This window comes from Papaver somniferum, chromosome 3, assembly GCF_003573695.1.
Source record: "Papaver somniferum cultivar HN1 chromosome 3, ASM357369v1, whole genome shotgun sequence".
In the NCBI taxonomy this organism is placed as follows: Eukaryota; Viridiplantae; Streptophyta; class Magnoliopsida; order Ranunculales; family Papaveraceae; genus Papaver; species Papaver somniferum.
Window position 1 is genome coordinate 125,307,907 of NC_039360.1, and position 13,528 is coordinate 125,321,434.

The window sequence follows — 13,528 nt, forward strand, 5'->3', positions numbered from 1 at the left end:
AGACCCCAAAGATAAACATCAAAGTTTGGTGACCCACCAGATACTCCCTTAATGGCAGTTCCAAAGAGGGTAAAAGTCTTAATGGGAATTAGGTGTTGAAAATAGGTCTTGGTAGGGTAATTATGGTTATTAGAGTGAAGGGGACACAAATGGCTTTGAATGGGCGTAATTAACAAAGTGACATGACGGCTAACTAAGCACCATAAATGGAATTGAATTGGCACAATGGGGTATTTGAGGGGTTAATTAGCAGAGAGATTACCATTTTCAGAGATGGCAAGTTTCTTTTGTATTTTGAAAGTTGATGCAGACGGTTTTGGATTTCCTTTTATTTTGATTTTGTGGGAAAGTAGTAAGATACAGGGAATTTTCCTGTGTTTGTATTGTAAAGTTGAAAGGGGTAGTCATTGTTTCAAGTTTGTAGTAATGGTTTGTAATGAAAGGGGTTTGGGTTATGGCCTTTTGGTGAAGGTATTTTGAGAATATGTAATGGTACTTGTAATGGTAGTTTAAAGCTTTGATCTTTTGAGGGTTTGATAGTTGTGTGAACTTGTGGTGTTGATGCGGAAATTGAAAAAACTTGATATAATGCTCAATGAGCTGATAAATGTTAAAGGAATGTTTGTAGTATTGGACTTGTTTTTGTTATTGTCTTCTTGTTTTTGTAAATGTACAAACAAGCAATGTTTTTGGTGAATGATTATAAAATTCCAATGATTGGTAAGTAGAGATGGGTAGGAATGACTGAATTAATGAATCAATAGGGTATATAAAATGTTGTTTAAGATGGTGGGTATTACTCCAGTTTATAAAATGTTGTTGGAGTAAGAATTAACTCAAAGACTATTTTAAGCCCAATTCCAAAAAAAAATCTATGTGCAAGCTCATCCAACATTGCTAATCCTAGCATGACAGAATATTAATTCAATAATTACTATAGCAAAATCCAAACTCATCCAAAATTGCTAAAACACATCTGCATACAAAACCCCACCATTATTTAAGAATCAATTTTTTTTCAACAATCCATACATTCATTCTCTAGTTAACAGAAAAATCCAAACAACTACATTCTATCACCTGGCTTGTCGCTTAGTCCTTGGAAATGGTTGCTCAGATGCAGTCGTTTGAGAAGAAGGGACTGCTGTTGGTGCTGGTGCTGGTGGTTTCCTTGCAGTTCTACCCTTAATGTCGTCCCGATAATAATCATCCATGGATGTCCTTTGCAGGTCAAGTTTATCTACCTTTGGCAATTTATACTCATTCCGACAAATAACTGCCGTACTGAATTCCTCGTCGACTTCATCACCAACATATTTCCAGATTTGGGTAGGTGCACCTAACACAATAGACTTTCTTTTATTTTCATGGTCTGGCACATAAAATACCTGTTTAGCTTGGGAGGATACAACGAAAGGATCATCCTGGAGGCCCAACTTATCAAGCTAAACCAAAATGTAGCCAAGTTTGTCTTTTGAGACCCCTGCTTTGGTAACCCATTTACACCTGAAAAGTGGCACTTTCAGCGAATGATATATCAGCACCCATATATCTTGTAAAACACCATAATAATCCGCCAGATTAAGGGTAATCCCCGCTTGTCTAATGTGCGTGTCAGTTGCCTCTACGTAAACCACGCTATTCTGGTTAACGGAACCATCATGAGATTTTGTGCGAAACAGGTATCCATTGATGTGATATGCTTCATATGTCTCTACTTGTGCATTCGGTGGGATTAATATCCACCTTAAGTCCCTATTGAAGTTTTCCCTAGAGTCTGCCTACTCACTGTCAGCCTGAAATACATTATAAGGATTAGCCTCCGTCTCAACGCAAAAGTTACATAGCAAGAGTGACATTTTCTGCAAACTCTTACCACTTTTTGTAACCATTTGGCGAACTCTTCACGATGTTTTTGATCTAGCCGCATATCACTCATACCAAGATATTTATCCTTCCAAAAAATTCAGGTGTCGGCTGGACATTGCAATGATTAATGTTATTATCTTTACGGAAATTCGGACACAAAATCAAAAACTAAATAAAAAATTAGGTTATCTGGTTAGATCTAATTATACTTACTCAACGTAAGGAGCAACTTCAGGCGAATTCCGTAATACATAGAAATGCGCTTTATCAAACAGATTCTTATCAACACGAGGAAACTTAGGATTTGTCATTGGTTTTCCCTTGAAAGAATAAGAATCTTCGCCAGTGTCAGATGTGTTGAGTTTTTATGGTGGAATTCCGACTGTACCATTCATGCTTTGTTAGTGCTCACTGATAACCTCAATTGTCTCTTCCGCAAGGTTCCCTTCAGCAATGCTTCCTCCAGGTCTGTTTCTATTTCGCACATGCCCTTTTATGACCTTCATGCACCATTCAAACGGATACATCCATCGAAAGAATACATGACCACAAATTTGCACTTCCATGGTAAGATGCACAGTTAAATGAACCATGATGTCGAAAAGGGATGGAGAAAAGTATTTCTCGAGCAAGCACAACGTCACAACGAGATCCGACTGCAATTTTTCTAGCTCTGCCACCTTGATTTTTTTGCTAGATATTGCCGTGAAAAAGAAACAAAACCTGATAATAGCATATCTTGTTGGCTGCGGCATAATTGTTTTAATCGCAATGGGCAAAAAATGTTGCATTAGTATGTGATAATCATGCGATTTTAGTCCGATAAGATTTCGATTTTTTCGATTCACCAATGTTGAAAAGTTTGAACAATACCCTTGTGGAACCTTTATCTCGGATAATGTTGCACAGAACTTGTCCTTTTCCTCTGGGCTTAATGAGTGACATGATGCCTTTAGTATATATCCCCCTTTGCCATTTTCTCGAGGTTGCAACTCGTCTCTGAAACCCGTCTCCTTCAGGTCTATTCGAGCAGCAAGGTGGTCTTTCGACTTAAATTCATTGTTCAACAATGTTCCAACGATACTCTCGCATACATTCTTTTCGACGTGCATGAAATCTATGCAATGGTGGACAACATGATACCACCAATAGGGGAGGATCCGGAACCATATATTGAACTTTTTCCAGTAGCGCCTTTCGGTATCCTTCTCCTTCCCCTTTTGTGGGTCGATGGTATTTTCGATTCTCTTCATCTTTCCACCTCTTCCAGGGTCATCCTGCACGAATTCCACCACAATGTTCTTCCGTCCCTTTCCCCATTTATTATTTATAATCTTTACCTCATTGTATATTTGTGACGGGGTCATAAGTTTCGGAGCCTTTTCAGTTTCTTCTTTTCCGTTGAACCCCTTTTGACGTCTGAATGGATGATCGTATGGTAGGTATCTTCTATGCCCGGTATAAACCTCTTTTATACAATGTTTTAGCCTGACATAGTAAGTATTTCTCCCACACACCTTACAGGCGTCTCGTCCCTGGTAGGGGCAACCACAAAATGTACCGAGAGCAGGGTAATCATTTATTGTCCATAAAACAACCGCACGTAAAGTAAACATCTGTTGTTTCAGCGCATCAACACATTGGACTCCCTCAAAACATTCCTTGAGATCCTCGACAAACGATTGTAACATAACATCAATGTCCTTACAAGGCCCCCCATCGATAATTAATGACAGCATGGTGAACTTTCTCTTCATACACAACTCTGGGAGGAAGGTTGTAAATCACTGTCAGAATTGGCCACACATTGTGCTGTTTTTGCATGCCTTTGTTTACGTCAACCCCGTCAGCCGAAATGCCTAGTCGCAGATTTCTAGGATCATCACGAATTACGATCTTTCATCTATATTTTTCCATGCTGGTGAGTCCGCCGGATGCCGCAAAACACCCTCTTCTTTCTTTCTGGTGTCGTGCCACAATAAATATTCGACAATTCTCTTTGATTGAAACAGCCGTTTCAGTCTTGGGATAATTGGGAAATACCACAAGAATTTTGCCGGAATTTTTTGATGCACCTCTTTGGTGGTGTCGTCAACTTTCCATCTTGATTCCCCACAGGTGGGACACTTGATGTCATCCTTGTATTTCTTCCTATAGAGAATGCAGCTTGATGCATACATGTATCTTTTCGTAACCTGAAACCACATCTCTCATCACCTTCTTAGCTTCATATGTACTTTTCATCATCTCATTTCCTGGAGGGAGCATGGATTATAACATTGGTAGAAGTTCATTAAAGAACTTGTCGGAAGCTCCGTGCTTGCTCTTGAAGTTAAACAGTTCACACATTGCAGATATCTTTGTAAAACCCTTACATCCTTCGTATAGGGGTTTCCCAGCATCATTGAGTATTCGTTGCATCTTCTCAGATTCCTTTGAAAGTTTTTCTCCTAATAAAGCATTAACCATTTCTATAGTCTCTGCAACATGTGCTGGTTCATCAGAGTGCGGACCGTCGCTGCCATTACCATCCAGAAGTGTCCACCATGATGACTCATCTCCTTCTTCGTGCTTAGTCCATACAGAATAATTTTGAATGAATCCAGAAGTATATAAGTGATACTTAACTTCACTTGCCTTGTGCACGTAGACGTTGAGACATTTCACACATGGACATAGAAACTTAACTTTGCCCTTGTTGTATGGTTTCCGTTTCCCAGTCGCAATATCCTGTTGGTATGTATGCGTAGCAAACTTTATAAATACATCGACTCCGTCTTGATAATGCGGTTTGGTTCTATTGGTATACATCCAAGATTTATCCATTACTCTAGGATCCATTATGAATTCTCAGATACCTGGATGGAGAAAAAACTTGTCAACATCTTGTGAAAATGTTATTGTGGTCCGAATAAAACTACGAAATAATAAAACTTGTCACAAAGAGTAATCACAAATCACAATGTGAGTTCAGTTATCATATATGAATCATACAAATAATCAGAGGTTATCTACCTACATACAGTTGCATGTGAAGACGATATTTACCCTTCTATGACCATTAGAGTTACAATCTCAGTTAACAAAGCAGTACTGAAAAGAATTACTTACACGGTCGATCCGATTAATCCGCAAAGCAAAACTGACAGGAGAATATATGGTTTATCCAGGAGATGAATCAGATGATCAAATTAAACAACTTGTTTTGTTTTCTAGGGGGAGGTTAGAAGATTTAAGAGCAGAAACATGAAATGATTTAAGACGAGAGAGATGAACACGTAGGGTAAATGGAGATTTGGAAATATCTTTACTAATAAATAATTTGGAAAAATATTTAAGTGTATATCGTAAATAATTTGGTAAAATAGGTAGGCAAAGATCCTTCGATTTTCATGCTGCACGTTCTATGTTTAGAATTTTCTCAGTCAAATCTTGTTATCCTGATGCATAATTTTCTGCTTTGACGGCTCTAAATGATCGGAGTTAGATGCGATACAATTAATATTCATTCCATATTGAAGATTTTTTGTTCGTACCCGAATTCAGAAAATAAATCAAAATGAATCAAAAATAAATAAATAAATCAAAATGATAGGTAAAAAGCGGAGTACGTGTTGCTGCAGTTGTTATAACGTACTAAAGTAAAAAACTATCTTTGTATAAAGTGGAGTACGTGTTGGTGCAGTTGAAAATAAAAATCGTAAGAACTGTTATGGCCCAATTAGAATTAAGTGAACTAAAACACACTACTATATTTGTTTGTTCTGTCCAATTAGAATTAATATCTAAGACAAAAGCTTGATTCATCCAATTAACATAATAGGTTTGATCATTGATGGATTTTATTGAAGTTTGTCAATCTGATTCAAAGATAACATGATTAAAGTTTGTGCCAGAGTAACAGCTGCCATCATAGCCTTACATTCCAGCTCCTCAGCTACAACTCCTATCTTCATTCCTCCATTTAAGCATTGTCCTTGCACCCGAATGCATCTACCTGCACAATTCCTAACTATTAACCCTATTCCACCTTGTAATGAATCTGACTTAAAAGAAGCATCAAAATTTGTGAACATTATCAGGAGGTTTCCATCTTAGCGGCTGCACAACCCCATTAGTATAAGAAACAAGATTAGTTCCAGGAGGCACAAGTTTATTAATGACATCTATTGACATTGTCTTATTTGGAGTTATGTTCTGAAAAATCTTTGAACATCAAATTGTCCAAACTGATGCTTCAAATGTCCTGCACCAAAGGTAATATTATTTCCTGCAGAAAACCAAGAGAGAATCTAGCTCCTAAATGAACAATGTTGTGCCATAATATTACTAACATTGATATTTAAAACCAAACAAATAATTTCCATATCTAGCTAGTTTATCTCTTGTTGGGACTATATCTTTTAAGCACTTCCAAACAAATAATTTAACTTCCACAAAGCTTCCCATACCTGTGGAGAAACAGAATTAGAACCTGCAAAAGTATTAGATGCAATAGACAACACATTATAGACACTCTTAACAGAGAATTGGCCTTTGCTATCTGGAAGCCAAATAAGAGTATGGAGTCCAATTCACCCACCATTGAGTTCTGGTGGTACTCCATAGCTGGTGGTACTCCGAAAATATGAATACTATGAAGTAAACGATTTCATCAAATGTGAATGCTTCCCTCTTTTCCTCTAAGTAGCGCGCTTTAACGGTTTCGTGCTATAAAAGCAACACACAAACTTATTTGGTTACATATAAATTGAAAAAATTATTGTGCCGAGTAAACCATAAAGATACGTACAATTTGTAGAGGGGACAAGCTCAGGTGGCTTGAGTGCCAGATCCGGTGTTTGATTTTAAAAATCCCAGCTACCGCATCTAGGATGATGTTGTGCTTATCCTTGATTTGTTGAACATTGCTTCCTCTCGGGTTCCCATAATCTTGGCTAAATTTGTTATGTATCTTCTCCCAAAGGGTCTCGGTCGAGGAGCGATCTAGAACTCGACTTCCGGACGCCCATGCTTTGGTGATTTCTAAATATTCCGCGGAGTCAAACGATGCCATTCGTTGTATGTGGAGGTCGGGAATGAGTAGGTTCTCTAATAGGCGGAGTGCACGTGCGTTGCTTGTCAAACGCCGGGTTCTAATACGCCTTCTTCCCTGTTAAACCAATTGCTTAGCATGATAGAACACCGTTGCGAAGTGAAGAAAAACAAAATCGATAGAATACAGTAACAAATTCTCCTTTCCAGCTATATAACAACGCCAGCCTAATCTACAATGTAACTTTTACTCCTTACAGCAACAAAAGAAAATTCCTGAATCCATTAACATCCACTAGTAACAAAAATTAGCTCAACCTAAACCAAATTCCATAATTTCCGTCACAAGAATCACACAAAACATCAATTGTTTCAACCAATTAATACTAAGATATGAAAGACCTAAATTGGTTTATGATCATAAAAATATGAAAGACCTGAACAAAACAAAAGAAACCCTGACAATAAAAAACTCTTAAAATTCTTATTAAGATATAGAATCACAACCAAGATCATAAAAAACTCTTAAAATTGATAGAAACCTAGGTTTACATAATACAGTAGAAAACGATTTTAGATTTGGGAAAGGTATATACCTGAATCCCTAGCAATAGTAATTTCAAATTAATAAACTAAAAACATACCCCATTCATGAAATTAAACAAGTAAGTTTGAATTTAATCTGATAAGAGAAGGAAAGAATCCCTTACCTAGGGTTTCTCTATTTGGCCTCTTCCAGTCTTTCTCCCGCGCAAGTAAGAGAAGGAAATAAAAAAAAAATCTACTTTGATTAACCAAAATGCCATTTTACCTAGGTTTATCACGTCATTATGACGTTGTGGGTTATAATAGGTGCCAATTAGACTAGGGTACGTGTTCGATTAAAGCTTTCTCTTGGGAATATCCGTGACCCTACAAGAATATAGTTTATTCCAGAGAGAGAATAAATAGGGAAACCAAAGGGATTAACAAGGAAATCAAAGGGTCGGAGAGCAAAAAAATTCAGAGAGAGAATTTGTAGAGGGAGATTACTGTTTTCTGATTTTTTTCTCAATCAAATCAAATCAATCAAAATGGCTGGTGGTGATGATCAACACAGACCAAAGGGTAAATCCCCCATGACTGAAGAACAACTATTGAAAGAGTTATAAGAGAAAGAAAGATGTGAAAGGCTATCAGCCACTATGCAGATGATTGGGCAGATGAACAAGGATGATATGGAGAAGGTAAACAAGAGAGTAAATGACTTGTTATATGATATTGAAGTCCCTACACTCTGGGAAGAGATACATGCTGCAGTGGATGTAATCAAAGCAGAAGAGAAACCAGTTGAAAAAGAGAAACCAGTTGAAAAACCAGTACAGATTTTGCAAAACAAGGGTCGTTTTGATCTTTTCAAAGATGAATAAGAGGAGGAGAAGTTCTGGGAAGTGCATGCTAAAAAGATGAGGTTGGATGAAAGGGAAGTAATGAAGAAAGAAAATGACAGTGATGCTTTCGAAGATGAAGAGCCTGCTGCTTTTTTTGGGTATCAAAGTGATACAGAATCTGCTCTAAGAGTGATGATTGAGGATTTTATCCAAGATGAGAGATTTGGGATTAATGATGCAGTGTTGGCCCAAAAGACCGATTCTGAAGCGGACGATGTAGATGAAGACGAGGATGAAGATTGGTTTGATGAGGAGCAAGAGGGGCCTGGCGATGAAGAAGATGGGTCTGATGATGAGGAAGAGGCGTCTGATGAGGATAAAGATGAATCTGATGATTCTGATTCCGAGTGATGGGTATGACAATAAGTAAGCCTTATCAACATTTGAATTCTTATGTAAAGAGATGGTGGATTTTTGGGTAAGTGCTCGAATGGAAATGATGACATAATGTTAAGAAATAGCTATTATCAAAGTACAGAGAAGAATTCGAATGGAGAGGGGTCTAATGCAAATGGTAAGTCACTGAATCATGTTTTCTTTTTTGGTTCTGGCAATGGAGACTGAAAATGCAGGGGAATGTTATGTTTATTTTGCTTTTTTCTTTTTCTTTTTGATATTTAAATTTTTTGTGGGTAAGATGGTGAAATACTTTTAAATGGGTATGTTTAAGTTTATGAACATGTAAATGTTTCTCAACACTGAATGAACAGAACAGTTGTAACTTTTTTAAATGCAATATGATGAAGTCGGCTTATTTATATTGTCCAATGATTGTGCGTCGATAATGTTGGAGATGCAGGGTGTATTCTAGAAACTAAAACTACAATCAAAGAACTGGATCATGTACAAGACTAAGATAGTAAGATGTATCGAAAACAAATGCATATTGACAACAAGTCACTTTAGTGTTTTTCTATCCAGTCTAATTCACTTGATAGAGAGGCATATACACACCTAGTCTTAATCTACAATCTGGCAAAGGGAAAAATTACGAACATCCATATATGTTTGATCTTTAGATATAAAGATCAAATCACAATGACTAGCAATAATTGGCTTGCGTTGATTGCGTCGTATTCTACTTGCACATAATTGACATGAGCACTACTTGGTGGAGCCTTATGCACACCTAATTTAATTCTACAATCTGACAGTGAATACAAATCACAGTGACTCCTGAGATGCTGCTTCTCAAAACAAAATACAAGCTTTATTCACCAATGATGGAATCATACAACCAAATATTATGTCTTAGTTTAAGATCATCTGTCAACTGACATATAAAACTACTTGGTGGAGGCATAAATCATGCAATTGAGATGTTCAGAATCACAATACATTCTCAAAACAGGGTACAATCCACAACAACATAATAAACATAAAATCTAAAAGATAGAGATGTTCATAATCACCAAAACATTCTCAAAACAGGATACAATTCACAGCAAACATAATGCACCTAAAATCTGAAAGATAGAGATGTTCATAATCACCATCAGAAATTGTACCATTCAAAATCAGTAGTGTGTAACCTCCAATTTGAAAAATCATTAAACCCCCAAATGAATGAATGATAAATACCTTAGATGAAGATGACCAAGATTCGCATTTCCAAAATTATGAATCACTAGCAATACTTCTATGAGAGATCAATTAAACTTAAATCTAGGCCTGAATCGATCTTTCACAGAAGAATCAATTGATTCATTGTTGTTGATGAAGTTTTCTGCAGATGAATCTCCAAGAAACCCCAAATGAATATTACATGAAGATAATCATCGTGGAATTAATTTAATGAATTCACCCAATCTTCGATTAGAAAGCTGAGGACGAACTTGGTGATGGTGGTGGTGGTGGTGGTGGTTTGTTCAATTCACCCAACTTTGAATTTAGGGTTACAGGTTAGAGAAGATTGAATATTCAATCAACCAAATCCAAACTCTGCAATCTAAGTCGAAATTGAGTAAAGATTGATGGAGATTTTAGGTTGTGAAATTGATGAAGATGAAACTGGATTTCGACGAAAAAGAAAGGATTCAAGAGAGATTCCTGTTGCTGATCGTTTGGGAGAAAGAATAGACTATGTCTCAGGCGCTGTTGACATAGTGTTGGTAGTTGCCCATGCTAGCTAAAGTTCAAGATATGGCCCTTGTTAACTAATTAAAATTAAATAAATAAATATACACAATTTGTGCAGGGACCTTATATTTGACCATTTTTTGATTTTAATTGTTGGTAAAGCAGTTAAAGACATGGATAGGGTTTACGGGTTGTCTGCAAGCCGGGCATGTTCAGGATTTCTTACTTGCTATTCTAATTATGGGGAACATGCAGTTCATTGTAAGGTAGACCCTGGTTTTAAATATAGACATGATCATGTGAGGGACATTTTATATGATATACTATGGAGAGCCGGTATTTCTGCAAAGAAAGAAGCGGCTGCCAAGTTTTTGACTGATCCACTCGAAGGGAAATCGACGCTTAGACCAGCAGATGTTTTAATTTTTTGGTGGGCTAACGGAAAACATGCATGTGTTAATCTTACTGGGGTTTCTCCATTAGTAGGAATTGTACATGGTACGTTTATAGTCGGGCAAGCGGCGTTGAGGGCTGACTCAGGTAAGATAGCGAAACATGAGAAAGCGTCTTGATAATGGGCATACCTTTATTCCTTTTGCTTTTGATACTTTTGGTTTTTTAGCTCTGGAGGCGGTTGGACTCCTCAGAAGAGTCCAGAAAGTCATGCACAGTAATGTCATGACTCCTGCTTCGAGGGAGTTTGTTTTCCATAGGTTAGGTTGCAATTCAAAAAGGGATCGCGGCATAGCTTGTTGCGCGTTTTCCTATTTCGTCTAGGGATGATCATTTGCCCCACCCAAACCCATCCCTGTGGGTACCCTCCCCGTTCGGGTAGGGTTTTACCCGCACAAATGGAGATGGGATCGGGTACCCGAAAACTAAGCTACGGGGATGGGGTGGGGATGGGATTCAAGGTCCCCGCCACATACCCGCCCTATATCTTTCACAAGTTAGGGGTTTAGACTTTTATGCAACAATGTGTATAATTTTTATACTTCCACCACTTAGTCGAGCTTTCTTTCATTTATCATATTCTCGATCGTTCTTGTACATTCATCACTTTTGTTCTTTTTTTTGTGATCAAACACATTCTCTAAAAGTTAAAATAGAGAAAATGAAGCAGATAATGAAATGGTTAACGTGGACGAAGATAGAACGGGACAGGAAAAAAAAGAAAAACTAATAAGTCATTAACAGATTCTTTTGTTCACTTTAAGATAAATTACTGAATTTAAGATTCCAGAATGCGTCGTTCTTACGTTATTATTTTTGTTTGAATCATATTTAAGTTTTGATTATAATCAAATTTATGTATTAACTCAGTGTTACGGGTAACCCATGGGAAATACGCCCCATATGGGTATTCCCCATACCTGCCCGACCCCAATTCATATGGGTAACAGGGCGGGGATGGGTATTTTTTTTACGAACGGGGCACTGACTGGGATTGACACTACCCGCCCCATGACCATCCCTAATTTCGTTGATGTAAAATATTATTATTTTATTTTATTATTAATTAGATCTTATTGTTGGTCACTTGGTCAGGTACTTATATTTCTTGATACATGAGCCAAACATGCGAACCCTAGTGAACCATTATGCTACAGTTATGGCCTTCAAATTAGGCTACCGCCTCGTTTTACTCTTAAAGATAACACTGTGTGCAATTAAGAGATGGGACGGGTCAGGAGAGGATAATAATGATGTATTTTGACAAATCAAGATATGGCAATACACCAGCGTCACATAATGCCTGTAAACCCTGGTAAACCGTGCATGATCAATAAGTGCTGGTCTATGAATTTTACAAAAAATCAATTATGATAGTAGTAATAATGTACTAGGAAAAAATGCGTCTAAAACTCAATAAGGAAAGACTATTTTGTTAAATAAGGAAGGTAAACTTTTAATTTTAACAAGTGTACTATCTCATTGACATGAATGCTTAACGTGTCAGGATATTTAGAGATTTCTTTAGGGTTTCATCAAGAATATAGGCGTCTAATTAGAACTGGCCATCAATGGTCTAATCCTAGAATCCTAATGCAATATTTTTCTGTTGGGTCTCGCAAAATCCGCAAAATCGCACTTTCTATATATCACCTTGATTTTTGTTTGTTATATTCATGGTAAACATAAACCACCCACTATATTTAGATTTGCATACTAGATATTTATGGGAAAAAATAATATATTTATCTAGATTTGGATCCTAGATACCTCGTTCAAAAGTAAAAGAACGAAGGAATTGAGAGGATGAGTTCTAATGAGAAATGTGTTGTTCCTGCCAATGGTCTTGTTAATAATGATCCTCCTCCTCCGAAGGGCTTTTCTTCATGGGATGACTTTGTGGAAAGCATTGGTGATATACTAGAATAGTATGTCTATGAAGAATGGGAATTAGTTCATATTAAGAAAATGATCCATGTTGAAGATGATCCTCCTCCTAAAGGTTTTGCTTCTTTGGATGCATTTGAGAAAAGCTATGGTGAACATTTGGATAATGATTATAATGAATAAGAACATGGGAAGGCACCAAGACCAGCAAATTTATGGCTGAGCACTCGACATAGACTAAATTCAAGTTTTATACATTATTTTTAGTATGCTAATTTTGTTAATTTTGTAAGCAAAATTATGTAGCAGTCAAAGGCCTACTGTTCAATTGTGCTCTCAATTATGATTTTTTTTTGGTTAAGTTTGTCAGATTTGGCATTGCAATTTATGAAAAATTTGGCTATGTTTTTCAACTCTAATACAAGACTCAGTATATAGTCCCTATCATATTCATGATCCTATCACTTTAACAGCAAAGCCACAACAAAATCATGGTTAACCCTAACTCTTCAGATCCAAATCTCTAAGCCAATCCCCCTTAAACACATTACTAGTTCATTCTGTTTCATCAAGAGATTGATACTTCAACAGATGAACAATGGACAGAAATTAAACTACATATGCACTTGTAATCTAAACAAAATATTGCATCCTTAAATATTAAGCATTCACAAAAAGTAAACTTACAAACAGCTTTACAAACAGACTAATTAAACATCTACAAAAAACATAAGATACACTAATAACACACACACACAAAAAAAAAAAAAAAAAAA